Here is a 27,891-nt window from a genome sequence, read left to right as displayed (position 1 = left end):
CAATAACAAATATGGTGATTGAATCAGTAATCAAAAACCTCTCAAGAAAGAAAAGCCCAAGAACAGATTGCTTCACAGGTGAATGCTACCAAACATTTATATAAGAATTAATGCTAATTATTCTCAAACTCTTCTAAAAAATAGAATAAGAGGTAACACTTCCAGACTCATTTTACAAGGCTAGCATTACCTTCATATCAAAGCTAGATAAAGACACTACGAGAAAAGAAAACTACAGGCAAATATCCCTGGTGAATGTAGATGCAAAAATTCTCAACTAAATACTAGCAAACTGAATTCAACAGCACATTTAAGGGATCATACACCATGACCATGGGGTATTTATCCCTAGGATGCATGATGATTCAATATAGGCTAACCAAGATATGTGATATACCACATTAATAGAATGAAAGATAAAAATCATGTGATCATCTCAACAGATATAGAAACAGCAGTTGATGAAATCCAATATCTTTCCTTATAAAAACTCAATATAAAGATGTTAAAAAAACCCAAAAAACCTCTCAACAAATTTGGTATAAAGGGAACATAGATCAACATAATAGAAGTCATATATGATAAGCCCACAGCCAAAAACATACTCAACAGTGAATGGCTGACAGTTTTCCCTCTAAGATCAGGAACCAGATAATAGTGTCCACTCTCACCACTCCTATTCAACATAGTACTAGAAGTCCTAGCCAGGACAATTAGGCAAAAAAAAAAAAAAAAGCTTCCAAATCAGAAAGGAAGAAGTAAAATTGTCTCTGTTGATGACATGATGTTATATATAGAAAATCCTAAATATTCCACCAAAACCCTGTTAGAACTAATAAATGAATTCAGTAAAGATGCAGGATACAAAATCAACATACAAAAATCAGTTGCATTTCTATATATTAACAATGAACTATCTGAAAAAGAAATGAAGAAAACAATCCTATTTACAATAGTATCAAAAATAATAAAATACTTAGGAATAAATTGAACCAATGAAATGAAAGATCTATATACCAAAAAACCGTAAGACAGTGATGACAGAAATTGAAGAAAACACAAATGGAAAGTTATCTTGTGTTCATGAACCATAAGAGTTAATATTTTTTAAATGTCCAGGCTACCTAAAGCCATCTATAGATTCAATGCGATCCCTATCAATTTCCTATTTTTCACAGAAATATAAAAAACAATCCTAAAATTCGTATGGAACCACCATAGACCTTGAATAGCCAAAGCAATTCTGAGAAAGAAGAACAAAGCTGGAGGCATTACACTTCCTGATTTCAAACTGTATTACAACGCTATAGTAATCAAAACGGTGTGATATTGGCATAAAAACAGACACATAGACCAATGGAACACATAGACCATTGGAAACAATGAATCAGAAATATACCCCTACATCTATGGTCAACTAATGTTTGAAAAAGGAGCCAACAATATTCAATGGGGAAAGAATAGTCTCTTTAATAAGTGGTGTTGGGAACACTGGACATGCAAAAGAATGAAATTGGATCCTTATCTTATATCTTTCACAAAATTAACTTAAAATGTATTAAAGACTGAAATGTATGACCTGAAATTATTAAAGAAGAACATATAGGGAAAGAACTCCTTTACATTGGTCTTGGTAACAAATTTTTGGATATGACACCAAAAGTGCAAACAACAAAGGCAAAAATAAATAAGTGAGATTACATCAAACTAGAAAACTTCTGCACAGAAAAATGAAAAAGGCAACCAACAGAATGTGAGAACATACTTGCAAACCATCTATCTGACAAGCACGTTCATAATTTCTCATTGAAAGATTTTTATCATGGCTGCTTTGAAATCTTTATCAGATAATTCTAACATCTCTGTCATCTCAGTGTTTGTATCTATTGATAGTTGTTTTTCATTCAGTTTGAAATCTTCATGGTTCTTGGTATGAGTGATTTTCAGTTGAAACCTGTAGATTTTGCATATTATGTTATGAGACTTTGGATCTTATTTAAACTTTCTGTTTTAGTTGGCATTGTTTAACATCTTTCTAGCAGGGGTAAGGTGGCATTGCCCCATTACTGCCAGGTGGAAGTAGAAGTCCAGGTTCCCCATTTAGCCTCCATTGACATCTGAGGGAGGTGGTATCCTCATTACTACTGACAGGCAGGGGTCTGAGTTCCAGCTCCTCATGTAGTCTCCATTGACACCTGCTGGAGGCGGCCTTGTTACTCCTGGGTGATGATGACAGTCATGAATCTCTATTACCTCCTCTGACACAACAATGAGGAGGGGCAGCCTTATAACTTTCAATTGTCAGAGAGGAGTAGAAGTCCAAGCTCCCCAGATGGTGTACCCTAAAAAATTTGGGGTGGTGGTAGTTTATTGCTGGCTAGTGGAGATGAAAGTTCCAGCTAGGTACCTTGTATTCTCTGACACTACCCTGGAAGGAGTCCCTGGCAAAGGCACTGGAGCGCCTCATTAGAGCCTTGCGGCAGATGGAAATCTACGTTCCCCTCTTGGCTGGGAGTGGGTGGGAATAGGGCAGCAGTTTTTTCTGTGCTGTTTGGCTGGAGCAAAGCACTTAGCTGTATTGTCTGTAAGTTTTCCATCTTACTAGGCTGCTCTTTCCTGGTCCTTTGGCTAGAGAGAGCAGGCTTTTGTTTGGGCTTGTTTTGGGTCTGTACCCATTGGTGTTTATGAGTTGCCAGCTTCTTCAGCTCCAAGTGTGAGATATATGAGGTAAAAAGAAAACCCACAGAACTCACCACCATGTCATTCTTCAGGTCTCAAGCTTCCTAGACAGTCTGCCTTCTCCTCTGTACCTTTCAGTCTTCTTATTAATTTTTTAATATAATATCCAGAGCTTTTAGTTGTACTTAGTGGGAGTAATAGGGAAAACTATGTCTACTCCATCTTCCTGGAAGTAGAAGTCCCCCTATTTGTCTTTAATTTTAAGATGCTCATGCTTAAAGGGACATACATAGCCTAATATCTTCACTTTGTCCCAGAAAATGAAGACTTAGAGAAGATAAATAACTTGCCTAAGGTCAAACAATGATATGAAGGCAAAAGCTTAGACTAAACTCCAGGTCTTTTGGCTTCTCATTCCTATATTTTTCTCCCTATACTACCCTGTCTTTCTTACCCTTACCATTTTCTTTCATACAGTTTCATCTTCTGCTAGTCCTTCTGTTTTCCTTTTCCTACACTAAACCCTCCACCTTAAAAACACACTGAGATCAGACAGTAACCTCCAAGTCATTTTTACTCCCATTGTGACATTAAAAACTTGTTCTCCTAAGAAGTTATAGTTCAGCTCTTTTGATAATGGGAATAGAGGAATGTTTGTGGCAGGGAATGAAGAAAAGGTACTATGTAAAGTCTAGTAAATAATCATAGCTAACAGACTTACAGCTCCAGGCTAAGAGCACAAGTTTTTTCTCTAACTACCCATTCATCACATACTATAATCTTCTAGCAGAGTGCCCTAACTCAGTACCATCTGCCGCTATTATATTAAATTACTATTATGATTTTGAGTACCAAAGTCATAACATGCAGAGGTTAAAGCTTTTTGGTATTGGTAACATCCTAGAAGTACATGTGCAGAGTACTTTGATAATTTTTAAAAAAAAGCATAATTCAATGAAAGAGGTCTAATGGATTTATAAAAGGTTGAAAACTCAGGAACTATTGAATTTTGAACCTCGTTCTCTCAGTCATTTGGAGTGACCTCATGTAAATTAATATTTCTAATCATTAATTCTCAGGCACAACATGAAAATTATGATTGCTTGACAGGAGGTAAAATGAAGAGGGGTTGGAGAAAGAAGAAATGCTAGCAATGACAACTGCCATTTACCCAATCTTATTTTGCACCAAAAGAACAGGGCTAAGTACTTTATTTTACATGTATTTATTTGAGGCTCTCAGGTGCATGCAATTGTATTAATCATGATACTTAGTTCATGATCTACTTTCAGCACTGGTCCCCTAGTTATTTAGTTAGTTATTTTTAATAATATAGTAAGTACCTGCAAACTCACAGCCACCAAATAAAGACTAAGACCTTGACAATAATCTCCACCTAAGTATAAGGATTCCTTCACCCCCATCCTACATGCTCCCTCACCCCACCTCTCAGCCAAGGTAACCAACATCTTGAATCCTGTGTTCATTATCTTTTTGCTTTATAAAATTAGTTTTATTACACCTATATGTAATATAAAACTTAAATTTTTTGTACTTTATAAAATATAATATGTTCTATGTAATCTTTTAGGGTTTACTTTTTCATCTAATATTATATTGCTAAGATTAATCCATATTTTTTGTGTGGCTGTAGTTCATTTGTTCTGAATACTGCATAATAATTCACTGTATGAATATACCATGGTTTATTAATCCATTATTAACATTGATGGAATTTAGGTTGTTTCTAGATTTTTGTACTGTGAACTGTGCAGTTATAAACATAGTTATATGTGTCTCCTGTTATGCATGAGTAAGTTTCTCTTAGGTATGTATCTAGGAGAATTTTTGTGTCATAGGGTATATGAATGTTCAACTTCAGGAGATAATGTCAAAATGCACCTCAAAGACTTTGCAGCAATGTATATATATTCCTAATAGTAATATATAAGAAATCATGTGACTCTGCATCTTCTCTAATACTTGCCTTTCTGACTGACTATCTCCTCTGTTCTCTCAAGGATGATACATAAATGGTACCATTCTAGATGTATAGAAGAGAAGTTAATTCTTTACATGTAACAGATACCTTAGGGCATTAGCAATTTGTTCTCTCCAGGAACCTCAACTGAGAAAGGTTCCTTCATATTATCACCTTTTACTTTTTTTGCCAACCAATTGGATATAAAATGGTATCTTATTATGAGTTGATTTTTATTTTCCTAGTTAATAATGACGTTGAATCTCTTCATAAGTTAATTGGCCATATGTGTTCGCAATTTTGTGAAATGTCTGTTCATGTCTTTTGTCCATTTTCTACGGGATTACTTGTGCTTTCTTAATAATTTTTACAGCTCCTTTATGTATTGTTGACATTATTTCTTTGTCAGTTGTGTTTTGTGAATATTTTCTCCCAGTTTGTAACTTGTCTTTCCTCATGCTTTAAGGTGTATTGTTTTTGAGCCTTAAGACAGCTTCTATTCCAAAGTTAGGAAGATATTCACTGACATTTTCTACTAAGAGTCTAAAATTTTTGTTTTTGAAACTTATACTCAGTTGATCCTGTATGAGATATGATTTATTTTCATCTTTTCCCACATGAATAACTATTTTCCAGCTTCATTTATTAAACAGTCTCTACATTTCCCACTGATCTCTCATGCTACTTCTTTTATATATCATAACTCCATACATACATGGGTTTACTTCTGGGCTCTCTATTTATAAAAATTTTAGATTCATTATTCAATGCAGTCTCCATAATAAGCAATTTAATATGGATTATTTCATGTAATCTACAAAGTCATACTATGAGGTAGGTGCTATTTTCTCCATTTTACAGATCTAGGAAACTATGGCTTAGAGAAGTTAGTTACTTGTTCAAGATCACAGACTAGTTTATGGCAGCTCCAAGTCCAAGACTCCAGAGCCCACGGTTTTAAGCAGTAATCGATACTGGCTTTTACTCTACTACCTCATAAGGATGTTGTGAAAGTCAGTAAATATCACAGACAGTGAACTATATATTTAGCTCTGTACTAAATACTTAGTGGTTTGAGGTAGGGTTGGGGGTAGTCTTGTAAAGGAAAGACAAAGTCTAGATGATCTCTAAGTGCCGCCTCTTTCTCATCTCCCATTCATTCTTCCAAATACCTCGCTGCATGCTCTAAGCTTTCAGTATAACAGTGGACACCCCCTGTAGAAGCTGTTTGGCTCTTCTGGAGGTGCTCAGGGGCACAAATTCTTTTTTTTAAACATCTTTATTAGAGTATAATTGCTTTACAATGGTGTGTTAGTTTGTGCTTTATAACAAAGTGCATCAGCTATACATATATCCCCATATCTCTTCCCTCTTGCGTTCCCTCCCTCCCACCCTCCCTATCCCTCCCCTCTAGATGGTCACCAAGCACCGAGCTGATCTCCCTGTGCTTTGCGGCTGCTTCCCACTAGCTATCTATTTTATGTTTGGTAGTGTATATATATCCATGCCACTCTCACTTTGTCACAGCTTACCCTTCCCCCTCCCCATATGCTTAAGTCCATTCTCTAGTAGGTCTGTGTCTTTATTCCCATCTTGCCCCTAGGTTCTTCATGACCTTTTTTTTTCTTAGATTCCATATATATGTGTTAGCATACGGTATTTGTTTTTTCTCCTTCTGACTTACTTCACTCTGTATGACAGACTCTAGGTCCATCCACCTCGCTACAAATAACTCAATTTCGTTTCTTTTTATGGCTGAGTAATATTCCATTGTATATATGTGCCACATCTTCTTTATCCATTCATCTGTCAATGGACACTTTGGTTACTTCCATGTCCTGGCTATTGTAAATAGAGCTGCAATGAACATTGTGGTACATGACTCTTTTTTAATTATGGTTTTCTCAGGGTATATGCCCAGTAGTGGGATTGCTGGGTCATATGGTAGTTCTATTTTTAGTTTTTTAAGGAACCTCCATACTGTTCTCCATAGTGGCTGTATCAATTTACATTCCCACCAACAGTGCAAGAGGGTTCCCTTTTCTCCACACCCTCTCCAGCATTTATTGTTTGTAGAGGGCCACAAATTCTTGTTTTGGAAGAAAACTAACCAAGAGTGGCCAAAGAAACCTGAATGACTTGAGCACCTGCTCCATAGGGAAGGAGATAGAATTACTGGGCTGCTGATAATTTGCAAAAATAACTCCTGAGCTCTCGTGGAAGTGAAGGCACCCTGATCCTTTCAAAGAACAGTTGTGAGAAATGGTGTGAGTATGAATGTTGTGGGTAGGGCAGGGTGCAGAGAGAGAGAATTCAGAATTGCAGAGCTATCCTCAAAGTTCTGATGCTTTAGAACTTCCCCACTGGGTCTAAACTTCAAAGTTTGCATGGGGAGCGGGAAGGGTAAGCTGGGACGAAGTGAGAGAGTGGCATGGACATATATACACTACCAAATGTAAAATAGATAGCTAGTGGGAAGCAGCTGCATAGCACAGGGAGATCAGCTCGGTGCTTTGTGACCACCTAGAGGGGTGGGATAGGGAGGATGGGAGGGAGACACAAGAGGGAGGAGATATGGGGATATATGTATATATATAGATGACTCACTTTGTTATAAAGCAGAAACTAACACACCATTGTTAAGCAATTATACTCCAATAAAGATGTTAAAAAATAGAATAAATAAAAATAAAAACCAAAAACAAAAAACTTCAAAGTTTGGATGGAGGTGAGAGGGTAGGTTAGAGAGGGAAAAAATGATCAGTCTGATATCCATAGTCATTTTTTTAAGCTGACCTATACTCTTAAGAAACTTTTAAATTGCATATACAAATGAAATTGTACCTTCAGCATGAAGCTCTATGAGGTCTAATTATCAGAGCAAATGTTTACTGAATTAATTTAAGAACTACAATACCAACACTGCCTATTTCATAATCTAGGGGAAGCATTTTCTTCTCAAGCCATGTTCAGTGTGCAATGGGAAGCCAATTATCAACCCAGAACATTTCTCAGTGAAAAATGTGTCATTCTTTAAGACACTTAGGGCTTAAGCAGGCTTAAGGCCCCTATCTCATCATTTCTCTTATTTCTACCATCTAAATACCCATCAATCCAAGCCAAGATTATTTTCACCATTGCATAGCTTAAAGGTGTCAATGACACGTGGACAAAGAAAATTTTGGCAAGAGACAAGGCATAATTTTTACTTACTTGAATGCTCATACCAGCTTTTTCTGAAAACAGAGTATAATAATGGGGCTTCTGAGAGAAAAATACAGTAAACAGGCACTGTTACTGATTAAATGAGGGTGAATTCAGTTTTATTGCTTTTAAGCAAGCGCAGTAATTCTAACTAAAAACTAACCAATATGGTCCCTTTAGAATTCCCAGGGATGTGTTTTTCATCAATACAAGAGAACACTTTCTATTTACCAGATGTAGGCACCTTATGGATGAGAGCCTTGTTCATATTTCATCTTATTCATCTTTCAGTTTCTAGCAGTTTCTGCTAGAAAGTAGCATTTTCATCTACCCTTCCATCCAATATCACCTGACACACAGTAGGCATCCAATAAATGTTTGCTGAATAAATATATTAGCATATTATTTGTTTGTAATTGTTTACTGCTCAGAATGCTTTTAAACTGGCTGTATAAATAGGCTAAATACTATCCTGACATTTTAAAAACTTTGATTATCAGAACTTTCTATTTCTTAGATACAACTAATTTTTATAGTCCTAAAGAATATGGATAGGAATTTAAGAGATTTTTTGGTGTGCCAGAAGAAGTTCCATTTCCCTTTATAGATACCAGGCAGAACTTTTCCAGACCTCCTTCTGTGTAACCAAACACTTTCAAGTAGCAACCAAACATCCCAAAGTGCCTAAGCTGGCTGAATGTCATAGCAGAAGACAGCTGGGGACATGATGTTGAGAATGACCAGTGTTTACACGATATTTACATACCAGATTCCACAGCTTTAAGACAGGTGTGTCCTGCTACCCTATTTTTTTTCCCTCAAAGAGCACCTGGATCCTGTCTGGAAAACAGATCAAGAACTGAACTGCCAATCACTATAGGTGGGATGACTAAATTTTCTGACTCTATAATTGGAAAAGCATGATTTGACATATGGATTTCTACTTTTGAGGACAAGGGGATAGAACATGTAACACTGGGGCTGCTCTAAAAAATCCAAAATATGTGGTTTTTCCATACTCACAGGAATGACAAGAAAATCAAGAGGGACATAACTTTATAAAATAAATTCAATATGAAAGAACACAGCATAAACAATGTTAAAATACATGGGAAAACATTCACAACACATTTAACAGAAAAATGATTAATTTCCATGACATAAAAAGAAACCTTACAAGTCCAAAATTTAAAGATAAATAACCACAGAAAAATGGGCAAAGGATATCACAAATGATATATAAAAGAAACATAAAGGATTAGTAAACATTTGAAAAAGATGCTCAAATTCTCTATTTATTAGAGAAATGCAAGTTAAAGCAATAAGGAGCTACAATTCATCACTGTCTAATGGGCAAAAAGTCATAGGATTAAAGGTATTGTGTGTTGGCAAGAAGACAAAGAATGGCCCTCTCAACACTGGATGTGTTGACTTGGTGAGGCCTTTGTAGAAGTCATCATGGTATTGGCCATCAAAACATACAAAGCCCTTAACACTTCAACTCTGCAATCCTACTTCTTAGACTCTATTCTAGAGTAACACTTGCTCACATGTACAGGCTAGCATGCTCATGGATGTCCTTTGCAGCATTTTTGTGGCAGCCAAAAGATAGGAATAATCTAAATATTTATCAACAAGAGGATCCCAGTAGTAAATTTCCCAATCTCTAACACGGTCTACCAGGCAGTTATTAAAAAGAGAGCAAGTCAGGGCAGAAATTATTCTTAGAGGGGAAGTAAGTGTCTACAAAAGGGCACCAGGGTCTTCTAGGGTGCCAGAAATGGTCTATGCCTTGTCTTAGGTGCTGGTTACATAAGTGTGTTGTTTGTGAAAGTTCATTGGTGTACACGTAAGATTTTGCACTTTTCTGCACATCAATAAAATATTTTTAAAAAAATTAACTAAAAAACAGATTTGGGAGACCCCATGCTTTAGTGGAAAGAGTACTATACTAAGAAGAAGGAGTTCTGAGCTCCAGCTCCTTTCTGCCCAAACTAGTTTGGGACTTTGGGCAAGTCACTTGGACTGAATTGCAGTTGACTCAATTCAAGGTAGGGATAATTTTATTCTGCTGAAAGATAGGGAACTGGGCCCAATGATTTCCATATCTTTTTCATTTTTAGGTTTTATGGCTCTTTAAGCCATAACAGTTCAGTATTATTTACCTCTATTAAGTTTCTTTTATCTATCCCCTCTTCTCCATCCCTACTCCCATAACACTGATTCAGGCCCATATTTCACTTCCCTGGGATATTTCAAAAGTCTTCAAACTTGTCTCTCCAGTTCTACCCTTTAAAATCTATAATAAAACACTTTGGTTAGAGTATCTTTTGACAGTACAGCTCAAATCACGTCGCTGCTTTCTTCAAAAACCTTAGAAATCAGTGGGGCATGGTGCAAAGTGCACAGAAGCCATTATTGGAAAATCTGGGTTTGAATAGCTTACTGGCTGTCTAATCTTGGGCAAGCCATTGAGCCTCTGAATCTCAATTACCTCATCTGTGAAATGAGCGGAGTTATGGGACCTTCTTCCATTACTGCATGTCCCATGTACAAAGAACAGACTTTTAGCTACTGATGTGTCAAGTCCCAAGTCACACTTAACATCATCTGCCAGGGGGCCAGAGTAACGGCAGAGAATCAAGTTTCTTAGCTACCTTTACTTGACTTACTCCAATCAAGAGAGAGAATACTTCTGGGCAGACAGAGCTTCAACACAAAGCTCTACAACTGACTTGGCTGTTTGACAGGAGAACAAAAAGTGAAAGGTGCCTCCCTCTTTGCAGGCTTTGCCACAGAGAGAGTGGCACCTCATAGCAAAGGTTAACTGTCTTAATTGATAGGAAACCCAGCCTGTAAGATCTATAGACCTCTCTGTACACACCTAATGTTGGTAAGAACTGCTTAACAGAGATCTGGCACAAAATCAAAAGAAGCTAAAATCTTGTGGTTACCCTGCTGAGATAATTTAGGATGCATTAGTCAATGTTTCTCAGGCTGTTCATCCTGGATCAGGATAATTATGGAGAGGAATAAAAAAGGCCAGATTAGAAAACAGCTTGCCAGCAGAACCACTATATTTGCATGGGTTGATATTTAAATCAGCATCTGAAAACAGTACGTAGTTATGACTTGTTGCCTGCTCAGACTTTATGCCAAGTTCTGAAGCAAATTCAGCACTTGGCATTCATTTCAGAGGGAAAGCCTGGTTCCTTGTTACACAAGCCTCTTAAAATCTCTATCTTGCCAGATACAAAGGCCACTCAGGCTGAGGATGCCCCTCACATTAGATGACTTGCATGATCTCCAGGAACTAATTTTGGAGAAAGAAGGCATATTCTTAACTTGATCTCTCTTCTTCCCAGGAAACTCAACCAAGAATCTTCTGAAATTTCACCTCCTTCCCTCCAAAGCTTCCTTGCTTGTCTGGAGGAATGAAGGTGTCTTCATTAACCTCACCCTGATCTGAAATAAAATTCCATGAAAATGCCTTTACTCTTCATCCAATTATGCATTTGCACTCAATTTCTTCCTGGCTTAGTGCCCAGCACATAATGGCCACTTAGTAAATATTTGCTCTTATTTACTGAGTATTCACTGTAAGCAGTCACTCTTTGATAGCACTCAGCATAATTACAAATAATTATTTGTGTAATTATTTGCTTAATGACTGTCTTCCTTACTAGACGGTGAGCATCACAAGGCCAGGGTTGGAGTTTGTCTTATTTACAGCTGTACTCTTAAAAACTACCACAATGCTTCACACTTAATACCCAATAAATATTCATTGAACAAAAGAACTTAATCCCAAAACAACCTGTACACTGGTTTTTTTTTTAAATTTTTTTAATTTTTTGCTGTACGCGGGCCTCTCACTGTTGTGGCCTCTCCTGTTGCGGAGCACTGGCTCCGGACACGCAGGCTCAGCGGCCATGGCTCACGGGCCCAGCCACTCTGCGGCATGTGGGATCTTCCCGGACTGGGGCATGAACCCGTGTCCCCTGCATCGGCAGGCGGACTCTCAACCACTGTGCCACCAGGGAAGCCCTACACTTGGTATTATTATTTCTATATTATAGGTGAGGAAACTGAGGCTCAATACTTCAATAACTGTGCTTCAATAACTTGCCTAAGGTCAGAGCCGGGGTTCTGAGCACGTGCTCTTAACAACCATTGTATCCTGCCTCCCTCTTTTTAAGTCCTGTTCTACTATATACTAGCTGTAGCCTGGGAAAGTTTCATAAATTTTCTAAGCTTCGGTTTTGCTGTCTATAAACAAAGAAAATGGTATCTATTTTATAGATTTGTTATGAAATTTGCTTGAGTTTATATATGTAAAACACTTGGTTATAGTGGTTGGCATACAATCAATATTTAATAAAAGCTGCTGCTCCTGTATTGTTGTTATGGAATCAAATATTCAGAAGAAAGGGACTGTAGCTAGGGAATGCCACTTGCTGAAACCTGTCTCCCCTGCAAAATAGCACATTCCATTCGAGCAGTTGGACACATCTAATGGCTTTCTGTGCCACTCTCATCAACCTTCACTCAGCACATTCCATAAAACAGCTTGCATGTGAAAGTTGCTTTTGCTTAAAATTCAAATGTAGGAGAAGCAAAATATTTTAAAGTTAATTCTATTACACAAGCAATTGCTCAATAGAAATACTACAATCTGCATGGCTTAAAGCGAATAGCTCATGTTTTCAAGGAAATTGAGATTGGAAAAAAAAAATCAAGACTGCCTCCCAACCCCTTACAAGAGGGAATTTCATCATTACAGAGTTTTATTTCAATAGATAGTAAATTGATATCAGGAAACAGAGCAAAGGAAGAGAAAACTGCAAATTAGGCAGTCACTTCTTTCTGTGTTAAAATAGCTAGAGTGGTCAACATATACAAAACCACTTTATTTGTCACCTTCTGGTCTACTGCATCACTGTCACTTTAGTTCTTAACAGAAGACTCTAGACATACTTTATCATAGAATACAGTATCCATGGTTTTGCTTTCTGTGGTGTCAGTTATCCGAGGTCAACTGCGGTCCAAAAAATATTCAATGGAATATTCCAGAAATAAACAATTCATAAGTTTTAAATTGCATGCTGTTCTGAGTAGCGTGATGAAACTTCACACTGTCCTGCTCTATCCCACCTGGGACACGAATCATCCCTTTGTCCAGTGCATCCCACCTGTAAGTTACTCAGCTGCCTAGGTTATCAGGTCAACTGTCATGGTATCAGCAGTGTTTGTGTTCAAGTAACCCTTATCTTACTTAATAATGGCCGCAAAGTGCAAGAGTAGTGATTCTGGCAGTTCGGATATTCTCTTACTGTGCCTAATTTATAAATTAAACTTTATCATAAGTATGCATGTATAGGGAAAAAACATAGTATATATGGGGATTGCTACTATCCACAGTTTCAGGCATCCATTGGGGAATCTTGGAACATACACCCTATGGAAAAGGGGGGACTACTGCACTACGAATGTCCAACATTCTGAACCACAGTGGTCTAGGTACACCTAGTTGCTCTAATGCAGTATGGGTAGCTGAGCTGGTCCTTAAGCCTGACTGCATATCGGAATCATTTGCAGTGCTTTTAAAGAACATTGATGCCCGGCTCTTCCTCAGTTTCCATTCTGATTCAACTGATTTTTGACAATAAGTTTAGAGCTATCCTGCCTGGGTTTGGATCTTATCTCCTCTACTTACTATTTGGACAAATTACTTAACTTCTCTGTATTTAAGTTTCCTTACCAGTAAAATGAGGATAATCATAGAGTTGCCATGAAAGTCGAATAAGTTAACACATTTGAAATACTTAGAACAGTGTCTGGCACACTAGTAGAAGTAGTAATAAAGTATTTTAATTATTATACTCTGGTGTCATGGAAGAGAAAGGAATACTTGTAGAGTTTGCAATCACATGTGGAATGACAATGCTAAAATGGCAGCAAAGGTGTCTGTGTTTGAAGTTCATGAAAATGAAATCTCCTCACTGTAAAGTACTACTCTGAGGCAAAATCAGATGATATAAAATTGAGTTCCATCTGGAATTTGTCTTGACTTTATACATGGAGAAGTAAAAATCTAAACGTAACACATGGTTCTAGAACAACCCTATTTATTTGTACCCTCAATGGACCATCATTGCTAGTTTCCCCTGGTTAAAAAAAATTCTAAGGATAGAAAAATCCAAAGTCATATTTATCTGCAAATAAACAGCAATGTTAGGATGGTGGGGGTTCTCTTCACACTTGGCACCATTCCATGGGGAGGAGGGAACATCCATTCTACTTGTGAGAGAGGACAAAGAGTACTAACAGAAACTTCTCTGGGCTTTCTCTCCACCCCTGCTTACTCCTTGGCACAGCAGGAGCATCGACTTATCTGATTTGTAAGATTAGAATAAAAATAAGTGCTCATTCCTGACTTAACCTCTGCATTCTGGCTCTTGGGTCAGAATGTCCTCAAGTTGACATGACCCTTTCTCTCTTATGAAGTGTGCAGAGCTTTTATTCAACCTTCAAAATAAAGACGCAGACCTACTAGAGAATGGACTTGAGGATAACAGGAGGGGGAAGGGTAAGCTGGGACAAAGTGAGAGAGAGGCATGGACATATATACACTACCAAACGTAAGGTAGATAGCTAGTGGGAAGCAGCTGCATTGCACAGGGAAATCAGCTCGGTGCTTTGTGACCACCTAGAGGGGTGGGATAGGGAGGGTGGGAGGGAGGGAGACGCAAGAGGGAAGAGATATGGGAACATATGTATATGTATAACTGATTCACTTTGTTATAAAGCAGAAACTAACACACCATTGTAAAGCAATTATACTCCAATAAGATGTTAAAAAAAAGATCCTCTAGACAAAATTATGTAACAAAGTTTAAATAACAGATAAAACATGATTATAAAATTTTTTCCTATTTGGATGGAGTGGCCTTAGGGTGGGCTTGGATGGGGGACACAAACTGTCCCCTGCCAAGTAAGCAGGTGTCACAAAGAGTTTCTTCTGTGATTTGCTGAGCTGCTGGAGTTCAGCTCTATAAAAGCAATTCCCTCATAGGTGTTTCCCAGACTCAAACTCCTTTTCTAGTTTGAGATCAAAGGGCCCTCCCCTGTGTGGCAGACAGAACAGATATGGGACCTCATACACCACTGGGCTAGCTTGCTATAGATCACGTAATACTACTAGCATGGGGGAAGCCAGCTCCTCTAGGTTATAGATATACTTTCTGCAATACAAATGAATCAATCACATGCCACAGTCCTAGCCAACTTGAAATGATTATAAAGATCTGGTAATAATCAGTTCTAGTTTTGCTACTAATTAATCATGTGACTTTAGAAAAGTCCCTTCTCTGGCTTTCAGTTTCTTCATTTGTGAAAATGATGGAGTTAGACAAGATTGCCTCCAACTCTAAAATACTATGATTCAACAGCTTCCACTTGCCTCTATATTACCAACACATGAGGCTGACTCACACTTAATGTCTGTGAGAGAAGAACTTATGAGGTACAATGAAGTCACAAAATCATTCCAAAACTATTCCAATTGTTGGAGCAACTTAAGAGAGACATATTTGCATTTTTCTATCTTGCCTCTTCCATGCCACCCTCAATCTCCCCTCCCCCTGACAGTCCTTTAAGATGAAAAATTTCACACTGAGTTTCTATCAGAACTGAGAAAGAAAGAAGTCAGCTTACTTTTTTGATCGTCTCATTATCAAGATAAGGTTTTATTTTTTTGAAACTGTAATCAGATAAAAATGTCCAAAGGACTAAAGAAACTGAGTAGGGCTATTAGTCTACTCATTTTCTTATTTAATTCCATCTGAAGGAACAATAGGCTCTTCTTGCCTTTGGCAATATAATAATTCAGCTGACATGCTAGAAATACCACACACCAAGATATAAAACGGTGGCCTTTTCTCTCTTTAAAAACAATCAATGCTTTCATTTGTGGACTTCAAAGTACACGTGAAATAAAAGTCTCAGCCCTGTGAGTCTAAGGTAAATCAAAGGGCTGTAAGTGTCATAAAAAAGTTTCCTGGTTCATTGCCCTTCTTCTAGGTAAGAAAGGAAACAAAAGTACTCCCAGGCAGATGAGTGTTCATCTCATTTTTATATTTCTTTTCCAAGCAGGCTTAAACAACTTCCCCTGATAACTCATTCCAATACAGTTCTCCCTTATGTCTGACTGAACCTCTCCTTGCTGCTTTGCAGGCCTACTTCCTCTTGTTAATTTAGTCTTGGCAGTGCTGAGACTGTTCACTGTCTTTCATATTGTCGTCTCATTCTGACTTCCAGAAATTCTAAAAGAAACCTTGAGAACTGAGTTAGGGGCCTATGATCAAGTTTAGATATTACCTGGAGGTCCTTATCATATACTAACATTTCTGGTGATGCTATTCCACCTCAGTCAAAGTTATTTCTCCTCTCTGGTTATTAGTACCTCATCTGTAAAATGAAATGAATATGAAAATATGTTAAGAGAAAGAAAGAATCACAATAGTGATGCAAATTATTATTGAATTGAAGGGTCTTCCTGGAGAAGTTGAACTCTTGGGGTTCAATCATTATTGCAAATGGAAAATGGCTGAAGATCCCTCTTTTCATACTGAACTATTCATTATTCACATGAACTTTGGCAAAACTGCTTAGTATTAGGCATCACATAATTAAATGCAAACCTATCTTTCAATGCAGAGCTATGAGAGAAGACAATAGAAATAGGACTATGTCCACATCTGGATGATCATTCTGGAATTATAATTATCCCCAGGTTAGTTGCCCACTCTTCCAATGAGCTGGCACCTTCTTAGAATGCCAGTGTACCGTGATGTTGGTGCTTAAAACAGTGCATTTGGTTTTAGTCATCATCTGGTTGGCCTTGCTGACTCATGGATTCTTCCACTTTAGTGGAAGTATTTGAGAAGAGGGTTGGTATCTGTTTCTACAAATCCAGGTGGATCTCAAACCAGGAGACAGTTCGTATCTTCTGGACAGAAACTTGGCACTATGATTTGACAAGGGTTTAAAAATCTTCTACTCTTTGGCCATAGAGCATCATGTGAATAAGTGGACTAACCACAATCTTAAACAATTTGTGCAGCTGCAGCATCACCAAGGAAACATTTCCATGGGGAAAAGGTGAAATTTGAGAGCAAACACATTGAAGAATTCTGAGCTCACCTTAAGATAAAAGCTGCAAAGCAGCCAGATCCACATAGCAAGAGTTTATGGCCAAATATTGCAGTAATATCTAATCCAGGTTACGGATCTACTTCACAGAGGAATTGGGACAAGACACCCAATTCCACCTATCAGTTTCCCTTGGACACTCATGAAATTTCATCTAGTTAAGAAGAAGAGATTCCATTAGGGCCAGGTTTCACAAGCACCCAGATTCGATGTGTGGTTGCTCTAGGGATATAATCTCACAAATGTCTGGAGTCTGACCTTTAGGGACAAGTGAGGCAGTCAGTTGATCAACATTAGATACCGAGTGCCCAGTTTGTGCACAGCTCCACCCTGGGAGTGACAAGAGAATAATAGAGAATATTAAGGCAAAGGGAAAGCAATTCTTCAGCCAGATATGTGATCAACCAACAAATATTTCTTGAACATCTATTGTATGCAAGACACCGTATCTCTGCCAAAAGACATGAATAAGGGGCCCTTCCAATGAGGGGCTGATGACTAAGTTGAAAGGTTAAGACATATTACTATGAACAGATAGCCAATAGTTCAAGGTGGTCTATAATCAGTGTCAAGTGATTCATATGAATATAACAACCAAGGGGTTTCAGAGGTACAAGTGAACAATTCTAACTGGGATGATCCAGAAGGCTTCCTGGAGAAGGTAGGACTTGTACTAGATGCTGTCAATTGGATAGGATTTTGACACATGAAAGAAGAGGACAAGCATGCTAGGCAAAGGAAATGGCATGAGCAAGGTCCTGAAGTAGGCAGGCCCAGTGCCTATTTGGAGAGAGGTAGCAGACAACCTTGGCTGAAATAGAAGACTTGTTGAGAGTAGCAGAAAAGAAAGCTGCAAAGAAGGAACCATGGGATCTCAGAGTTTGAAGGGATCCTAGAGATGATCAAATCCAAGCTCTGCTTGCCTTATTCTCACACAAACACAGCTTTCCCTAGTGTGCCAGCAATGCTTAATATGCATTTTAATAATGGGTCCAGATTCCTAACATCTACAGACATAGTAATTCTGGGAGAGTAGTTAGAGAAAGGCTTTGGAGTTGGATGCCTAGTTAAACCACTTGCTAAATGTTCACCCTTGGGTAAGTTTATTTATCCTTTATTTTTTCACCTATAAATGTGGATAATAATACCCTCACTTAAAGTGGAGGTAGGAAGAAAAGGAGATAGAATGCTTGAAGGAGTCAGAAAAGGAAGAGGAATCTGCAGTGTATTGCCAAAGAAAGCAGAAGTAGAAAGAATTCAAACAAGGGGAGGTTGTTAACAGCATGAAATAAAGCAAACAGGTCAAGGTAGTTGAGACCTGTCATAAGGCCACTAATTGTGACAATATGGAGGTCACTGGTGACTTTTAAGAGATCAATTCTCGTATAAAAGGAGAGAGGCAGTTTGTAGAAAAAGGTGAGAAAGGAGGGGTGAGAAAGGAAGAAGAATAGAATGTAAAGGAACTGGAGCTGCAGGCACAGACCCTTCCATCATTTGTAGTGACAGAAGAGGAAGAGAGATGGTTTAGATTCAAAGGGGTCACAGGGTTGAATGATGTAATGGCTGGATGAGTATCTCAACTTACAACTGAAATGGCTGGTAGCTCCTGTAAGGACTTCTAACCCTAGCTTTCCTCCTTACCAAGAGGCAGGGAATGTGATAAAGGAAGAAGGAAGTTCCTACTCACAAAATATCTTCCCTCTTCCTTTTGTCTACAACTGCATAGGAAAAAAATACCTTTATAAAACAATCTGCCCATTTATAATACCATAAGATTGTCAGCTGAACAATTATGAGACTCCCTGTGTAGTAAAATCTCATTAATCTGGACTACACTAATTTGGAATTTGTGGTAATTTAACCTGGGCTGGAGTTACCTTTGTACTACTTACAAAGAAAGGGTTCACTAAGCAAATAGTGTTGAAAAGATTACAAGGGAGCTAATTTAGCCTGCCAGGGGCCTAGTTCACCTATCTTTAAGAACATGCTGTTTTTTAAGAACTTAGGCATATTCATTATTAGAATGCAGATTGATTCTGCTAATTATAGATGAACATAATCTACTGCTAAAATCCTATATCTGCAACAGTTACTTTGCTCTCACTGAATATGCTCATTAGAAATAAAATTGCAATTCTTTATAGTTGGTTCACAATTCAGATTTATACATACCCCCTTTCTCCACCCTCATGAGTTAACCAATGTTCAGGAGGTATTACTCTAAACCAGCACATCACTTACCATGAACACAGTGGAAAAACTAATAAGTGATCAAAACAGGCCTCAGAGCAGCCAAAATAGATGTCTTAAAGTTGATGCCTAAAATCCTGTATATCTCTCCATAGCAGGTTCTCTCACAGCTGATTTAACTCTTACTTAACATACTAAGTTGACACACCAACTTGGAGATCTTGTTTGTTTGTTTTTTAAAGTTTGTAACTAAGAAGAAGGAGAAAAAGGGCTGTTACATGAAGGGACACTGAGAGAAACTAGAAATGACTGCACACTGCAGAAAGGAGACAGGACGTGGATAAAATGTGGCTGATGTGGCTGTAATAACTAAAAAGCCACCACAGTCTAGGACAATTTAGAGTTAAAAGGCCTATATTCCTTAGTAAACCCAGAAAACTATAATAGAATATTATAGAGCAGTACAATGACTAATGACTAAAATTTTCCCTTTAAATGATCAAGCAAAGTTTAGATTATGTTGAATATATGCCTTAAAAAGACAGATAAGTTTACACACACACATACACACACACACACACGATTTGTATTCATAATGGTTAACCTAAAAATGTGAAGTGCATTGATGCTTAAAACAATGAAGTTCATAATATTATCATATAATAATAATAACAATAAAATAGCAACATTTATTAACTGATTTTTTAAGTGATGAAGTGTGTGCAGATATCAAGCTAAGCCCTTTACCTACATAATTTCATTTAACTCTACTAATAATCCTAGGAAGTTTTAGTACCATTTCTAACTTTACAGTTGAAGTGAAAGTCAGAGAGGTTAAGGAACACACCCTAGGCCACAGAGAGAGAGGTGGGACTACAACTACAACTCAGTCCAATTCCTTGGCTGTATACTATGCCTTTCCAATGCTCCAGAAAATACAGCTCTCTAAAAATCATACTTTTCTGGAGGGCTCCAGATAGCTAATGCCTTACTGTATTTTTGTTTTCCAAACTTGTATTTAATAAATATCTTGATTCATAAGCAGAAAGACCTATGATCTAAGAGTCAGGTATGATGTTGTATGTAAACATGCTCCATTTTATAAGCTGAATGTAAAAGTAATAGTAAAAAACAGAACAAAACCAAAAACCCCATGAACATGTCTATTAGGCCCACCTTAAAATCTCAGATCAGTCTCTGTAGACTACGGATACTATTTTCAAATGAATAGCCAAGTAACAAAGAGATGAAATTTTAAAATATTAAGTGATCAGTTAAGATCTGGTCTCCCATTGTTTCCCCACTCACTCTGGAGAAATTTAACATGAGAATGGGCCAACGGAGCACGAAGGATGGGGGAATTGCAGGGGAGGCTAGAAATTCAGTTGGCTGTTATACAGGATTTAGGACAATCTGTTCATCAGCTGTTCTAAGAGAGCTATGAGGGCATAGAACACATGTGGGCATAGTGTGTACTGGGGGAAACAGGGGTGGGGTGGGGACATGCAAATGTATGCAGTTATCCACATTAGGAGTACAAGTGAGGGTAGCCACCACTTGTATATACAAAGAAAGATGTAATAGTGACATCATTCACTCATGTAATTCCTTATACCTAAACCAAATGTTCTTTACTCATCTCTTCTTGTCTTAAGTCTACCCATTCAAGGGCCAGCTACAAATGCCACTTCTGCTGTGAAGTGTTCCATGATGCCTAAAGCTGAATTAAACTCTTTCCCTGTTTGGGCTCCCATAGTTTTTTTTCCCTTTTACACATTTACCACAGCACTGATGATACTCTATCTTATTATTAGAGTTATTCAAGTATGTGCTTTTTCTGCCCTCTATTCTACCATGAGTTCCTTGAGGGCAGGGGACTCTTTCTCATTTCTGTAGCTCGTACAAATCATAGCACAGTGCCCACTACATACTAGTTTCTGGGACAATGTTGACTCAGTGGCACTGGCCTAAGAGAATGGATTATCGTCTAGCTTACCTGAAGGAGCATTTGTTCTCTTTCTTTTCTTGCTTGACTCCCCTCCATTCTCAATGAGGCCTTCTGTGACCAGAGGGCCACTGGTACTGCCAAACTGCAGGGGCTCGTTGTTGTTGGCAGGGTCAAAGGGCAGCTGGTTCAACCCTAAAGAAGAAAAAGAAAGCCAAAATCCAGACTCCATTAAGGACTGGGATGTCTCCAGATTTTATTATATGAGCCACTAGAGGAAAACTCTCTAAATCTTAAGAGCCCAGGAATAACAGATGAATTCCTTAAAGCCAGTTGCCCTCTGCACTGTTTTACAGATCTTGTTGATAAATACAGAATTAAAATATAGGCTCTTATAAGACCATGACTCTGTCATTTGTAAGATCCCTCCTGTTTCTCGGAAATTAACATTTTTGACCACAAGCTATCAATTATCTTCTACCTCCTCCTCCCTTAAAGAGATAATAGAACTCGCAAGGGGGTTATTTAGTAATTGGAGTGATGGGGAATTACAACCCAAGTTTGAGTAGGGTTAATCCCATCTTCTTCAAATGATCCCAGAGCATGGGCACTTTACTAGTAGCTGCTGCACCATATAAAATGGCAAAAGGCATTTTCTATTATCCAAGTCCTATTGGTTTCAGCCAGGGATGAGCAGAGATAGTTTCTTACTCCCCTGGCAGAGCATCTGGAATTTCAAGTGTTTCAATTAAAACTTCATGAATACCATATGACCCAGCAATCCCACTCCTGGGCATATACCCTGAGAAAACCATAATTCAAAAAGAGTCATGTACCACAATGTTCATTGCAGCTCTATTTACAATAGCCAGGACATGGAAGCAACCTAAGCGTTCATCGATCGATGAATGGATAAAGAAGATGTGGCACATATATACAATGAAATATTACTCAGCCATAAAAAGAAACGAAATTGAGTTATTTGTAGTGAGATGGATGGACCTAGAGACTGTCATACAGAGTGAAGTAAGTCAGAAAGAAAAACAAATACCGTATGCTAACACATATATATGGAATCTTAAAAAAAAAAAAGTTCTGAAGAACCTAGGGGCAGGACAGGAATAAAGACGCAGATGTAGAGAATGGACTTGAGGACACGGGGAGGGGAAAGGGTAAGCTGGGACGAAATGAGAGAGTGGCATGGACTAATATATACTGCCAAATGTAAAACAGATAGCTAGTGGGAAGCAGCCACATAACACAGGGAGATCAGCTGGGTGCTCTGTGACCACCTAGAAGGGTGGGATAGGGAGGGTGGAAGGGAGACGCAAGAGGGAGGAGATATGGGGATATATGTATATGTATAGCTGATTCACTTTGTTATAGAGCAGAAACTAACACACCATTGTAAAGCAATTATACTCCAATAAAGATGTTTAAAAAAAAACTTCATGAAATGTGGAATGAAAAGCTTTGTTAAAGTCCAAAGTTAGGTGATCTCTCCTAAGCCTTTTATCTACTACTGGTCCTCTAATCCTATCAAAAGAGGAATCAAGTTGGCCTGCTATGGCTCACTCTTTAATCCTCAATTTTTCTATGGCCCGCAGCTGTACAATTCTTAAGGTAATGTTTGTAAAATGTCAATGAAAATTTGGAATCCAGTCAGCTAAAGGTCAATCAAGTTTCAGTAAAATGAATGCTAAGGTTCTAACAAAATGGCTTTACATTCTTGTTTTATTTTGTTGTTTTTTTTGGTTTTTTTTTTTTGTGGTATGCGGGCCTCTCACTGTTGTGGCCTCTCCCGTTGTGGAGCGCAGGCTCCGGACACGCAGGCTCAGCGGCCATGGCTCACGGGCCTAGCCGCTCCGCGGCATGTGGGATCTTCCTGGACCGGGGCACGAACCCGTGTCCCCTGCATCGGCAGGCGGACTCTCAACCACTGCACCACCAGGGAAGCCCTACATTCTTGTTTTTAATAAAAAATATCCCTATGCTGTTTTCAGCCCATGTAACAAATACCATTTCTTCTACAATCAGATTCCACTTGGAACACCTCCATTAAATGTCTTCTGGGACCAGTCAAACATTTTTCCTTTACATCATCTGAGTGAGTAAGTGAGAGAATGAAAACTTGCTTCTGTATCTTAAGTCAACCATTCACCATATCATATCCATGTCCTATTAAATCCCTACCATGACTAGAACTAAAGAAACAAATACTGATCACTATGTATTAGAAAACATTCAGATCATGACCAAGACTATTTTCAAAGAAGACTAGATTTTTATATAACTTGCAAATGAAGATGTTTCTTGCACCTGAGTAGTCACAGAGTCAAATGTGATTAGTGTACTATTCCAAAACTTTTCTTGGTATTTCTTTCGGCAATATCAGACTGACCAAAAAAAGTTCCACGGAAGATGGAATAGTATAGTGGAAACAATATGTGCTTTGAAGCCTGACAGATCAGGGTTCTAATCCTGGATCTGTCCTTTACTATCTGGGTAGCTTCTGGCAATTCATGTAATCGCCCTTAGTCTTAGTTTCATAATGTGTAAAAGGGGGATGATAACACTGCACAGAGCTGCTGTAAAGATAAGCAGAAAAATATATATTCTAAGTGAATTAAAACAAACTTTTCCCCTATAAGTTTGAAGTTTGTAAGCAGCTCTTCTAAGGAGGACCTCTCTCTCTCTCTCCCACAACTGTATCCCTGGTGCCTAGCACCATGCCTGGCACATAGTGAGTGTTGAATGAATTAATTCTCAATAGGGAGGAAGTAGGTGATGCATTCTATTAACTCATGTAGTTAGAATAAAGAATTAATGACAAAAGTTCTGATGCTGATTATATCAACATTACTTAAAATAATTCGATTTCAAATGCATCTCCATCATTTGAGTACTATACTGCAGGATGGTAAAATCTTGATCAAAAGGAATGCTCAGGGATTAGGAGGTTCTGATTAATAATGGTTAATCAGAAATTTTTTTCTTTTGCATTTGATATTTTACAGAATAATATATTAGTCCATTTTCCTGCCTTATTAAGTTGGTAACTGAGGATATTACAGAGCTTCAGAGCTATGACCTGTAAAAGGAGGCTGATAACAGTACCTAACTCATGGGACTGTTAAAAGGATTAAGTGAGATCACATATGTAGAACATTCTGCATCACATCTGGCATATAGCAGATGCTCAATAAATATTAACTGCAAATTTCCATTTCTAATTTCTAGAATTTTTGATGTACAATGTGAGATTGGTCTGAATTTGCCTTTATCCAAGGATATACCCTACTTTCATCATTGAACCTTTTTATTGCTGTTTGTACTGTTTTCTAAAAGTTGAAGGAGTCCAGGAACAAAATCTGATGAATTAAATGTATTCAGTTATAGACATTTGGCTATAATTGTTCTTCCCTTTTATTTAGTCCCAGATGGTAACTTTAGGGCTTTAGGTATTTTGCTCCCTGTACTAATGTACAGATTTTTGTTTGGCACTGAATAAAACCGAGATTTCAAGTACCTTCTGTGTATCCACCTCATAAATGATCCAAATATATGAAAATCTTGATAATTCAACACACCATCTCAGGCATTGTTTCTTATAGAAAAAGACCTCATATCAAGGAGAGAGAGACATCCCACTCAGTAAGCTGATCCATTGAATACCAATCCACATTTTATATTATCCAAGACCCAATACAGTCTCCAAAGATTTGTAGCTTGAAAACAAGAGCTATAGACATAGCAAAATTCTATGACACTAGTGCTTCCCAGCTACTTTTATTGTATTGTTTCATTCCTCCTTTAAGACAGCACTAAATCAACCAGTAAATCAGTAGGTACTTATAGGATCTTTTCTGTGTCATGTATATGTGGTCCACATTTGGAGTGCTATTTTAAGTAAAATAGCCCCATTAAAACTACCTAAATTCTAAAAGGAAAACCACCACCACTTTAATTTCAAGAATTCTTATTGCAGAAATTTCAATTATGACTTGAATATAAAATATTAGCAATTATGATATTTTAATTCTCACCCAAACTACAGAATTTACCTTTAAATCTCTTATGGAAGCTATTTCTACCATTTTTCTACTAGACATGATGGAACTATTAGATAAGGAAGATATTAAGAAAATATTAGATTAAGAAGAAACTTTTTTTTTCTGTGCCATGCAGCCCATAGCAGTGAAAGCGTGGAGTCCTAACCACTGGACCACCAGGAAATTCCCTAGGAAGAAACTTCTGAGGCTATTTAGTTGACTCTTCTATGCAAACCAGAAATCTCATCTATAGAATTCAGGACAGGCCTAAATCCAGGGGTTACTTCTTAGCCTGGAGACCATTCCTTGCTATGCTCCTAGGGATTCAGCTTGCTTTCCTTACCTTTTTTAAAACTACCACTTACTCTATTTTGAGGGTTCCTTTCATCTCCCCAAGACTGCCTGTGAAGTAGGATACATTTTGTTCAATTGTTAACTTGCTTATTGTCCCTAAAATGAGCACATGGGATGTCTAACTTTTTAAGGACTCTACTGATAATCACTGCAAGAAAAACAAATGAGGGAGTCATCAAGAATTAACAGAATAAAGAAATATTCTAAAGTCTTATATATTTCCTCATATTATTTGCCCTTTTATTCCTGAGGATAAATTTAATAAAACTTTGATCCTTGCTCATTCATTTCTCCTCCCATCTTGTCCCCTCATCGCCTAACCTCACAAGATACACAGTTTGTCTAAAAGGAAGCATGAATTGTTAAAGTAAAACAGATAATAAACATTAGTGCTATAGAATTCTGCTATTTCTGTATCTTATGTTCACAATTAAAGTCCATGTGGTAATGTAATCTTGTCTAAAACCAGGTTGACTGGTTTAGACAGCTGACCAGCTGTTATTTCATGTCATGTCAAAATACAGATTCTCTGACTTTATAACCCACATGAGGCCACTATAGAAAGTATGCATATTGGGGAAGGGTGAGGATGGGGTCGTTGGAGAATGACATTTATTAACCAATGGAACCAGGAGATTAAACATCTCAGAATGAAGTGTGGTTCCCAGTGAATCCTCCAATCTGCAGGTCAAGGAGTTCACATGTAATGATGTCTGCCATACAGACACAAATGATTCCTGGGCTTTGAGGAAAACACTGAAGAATTTTCATGATTCTTGTGAAAGATCAATGATGTCTTTGTGCCCAGCTGCTGTAATAGTTACTGCCACAATTCACTTTACAGAGCTTTCTACTATCAGGTCAAATTAGGACTAACCTTCATGATGCAATCTAACACGTTTAATGATTGCCCCAGGTTACAGCACCAAAACATGACCCTGTGGGTCCCTGTCACTTCTTATTTGCAGCTGCAGCCCACAGACTTAAGGTGGTTCAACCTTAGCACAAAGAAACACAATTCTACTCTGGATTAGTTCTCTTTAAAAGAAAATGGTCAGGTCCTGAGAAATCTGGTAAATTCAATTCAAGGCAGCAATCTCCAGACAGACATTCATGTTGAAAAAATAGAATGTCAGTTTTTGGCAAAAGGAACTTTATAGCTAATTTGTGTATAAAACAAATTTCTGTAACCCGAGTCCTATTTTCCAATTGACTTTAGTTTAAAATCAGATATGGGACTCCATGGTAAAGAAGGTCTCCAAATTAGTTTTTAATTCAAAACTCTTGAAGTAAGGGGTTAGAATAATAGCCAAGCCCTTGATGTGCTGGCAGGTGCTTTTGTAGGATTTATCCATCCTTGGGAGCCCCTCCTCCTTCCTCAGTCCTGGCCTGAAAACCCCTGACTCCACATTTTTAGTTCTCACTACCCAGCAATTCCACCTGCTACTTCTGAGAGAATATTTACAATTTCTAAAAAGAGCTGAACTGCAGTATCACTCTCCAGCCACAGGGGTTAGTAGCCAAAACAAATGAACATTTCTCAGTTCCAGGTCTTAGCTGATGTCAAACAAATGAAACCTACTTTGTCAATTTTGAGGGTTCAATATTCTGTATAACTGATTTAGCTGAAGCAAGGGTAACTGTAAAAGATTAATGGGTGAGTGAAGGGAACGGGGAAGTGATCAGAAAGAAAAGGGCCAAAGTCTTCTTTTACTAAGGAGCTTGCTTGAATGGTGGTGAGCATAAGAATTTTCAGAGCCAAAATGATGCTTAAGTCACCTTTTTCAAGGTGTGATACAGGTCACAGGTGGATTTTCATTGACAGTGATCCTACAGCAACTTTTAATGACTTCCCAAACTACTTGGTCAGGCATTCAAGTCCTTCCTAATAAGGCCCCACCATTCTGAGCCTTGTCTTCTACTATGCTCCAGCTTGTGCTCTACTTCAATACTTCCTGAACTTCAATGTGCACACATGTTCCCCGGGAATCTTGTTAAAATGCAGATTTTGAGTCAATAAGTCTGGGTTGTGTTCTGCTTTTCTAACAAGTTCCCAGGTGATGCTGACCCTGCTGGTGTGGGGAATCGTACTTTAGGTAAAAAAAGCTGACACTCTAGCAAAATGAGACTACCTAGCATTCATTGAATCATTCCAGTACTTTCCTACTTCCACAGCTTTGGCTCACGCTATTCCTCCACTTACTTCTTGATTTCCAGCCTTCAAAAGACTATCTTTCCTTTAGGGTTTATCTCAGATGTTATTTCCTTCATGA

The 27,891-nt window shown here is 38.0% G+C and overlaps 1 protein-coding gene across 9 annotated transcripts in view; it reads right to left on the bottom strand.

Moving 5' to 3' along the window:
* ENOX2 (ecto-NOX disulfide-thiol exchanger 2) overlaps window positions 1–27,891 on the bottom strand; it is a 298,173-nt gene that overhangs the window by 161,662 nt on the left and 108,620 nt on the right. For 8 of the 9 annotated variants that reach the window (XM_019919016.3, XM_033848959.2, XM_019919012.3 and 5 more), the window contains one exon: window positions 21,264–21,407. The exons of the other annotated variant lie outside the window; for it this stretch is intronic. The gene's annotated coding sequence lies outside the window, so the exon portion shown is untranslated. The remainder of the gene's footprint in view (window positions 1–21,263; window positions 21,408–27,891) is intronic. 9 annotated transcript variants of the gene reach the window in all.

Source organism: Tursiops truncatus, chromosome X (genome assembly GCF_011762595.2).
Source record: "Tursiops truncatus isolate mTurTru1 chromosome X, mTurTru1.mat.Y, whole genome shotgun sequence".
NCBI classification, from domain to species: domain Eukaryota; kingdom Metazoa; phylum Chordata; class Mammalia; order Artiodactyla; family Delphinidae; genus Tursiops; species Tursiops truncatus.
This window is presented reverse-complemented; position numbering and strand designations above follow the sequence as displayed.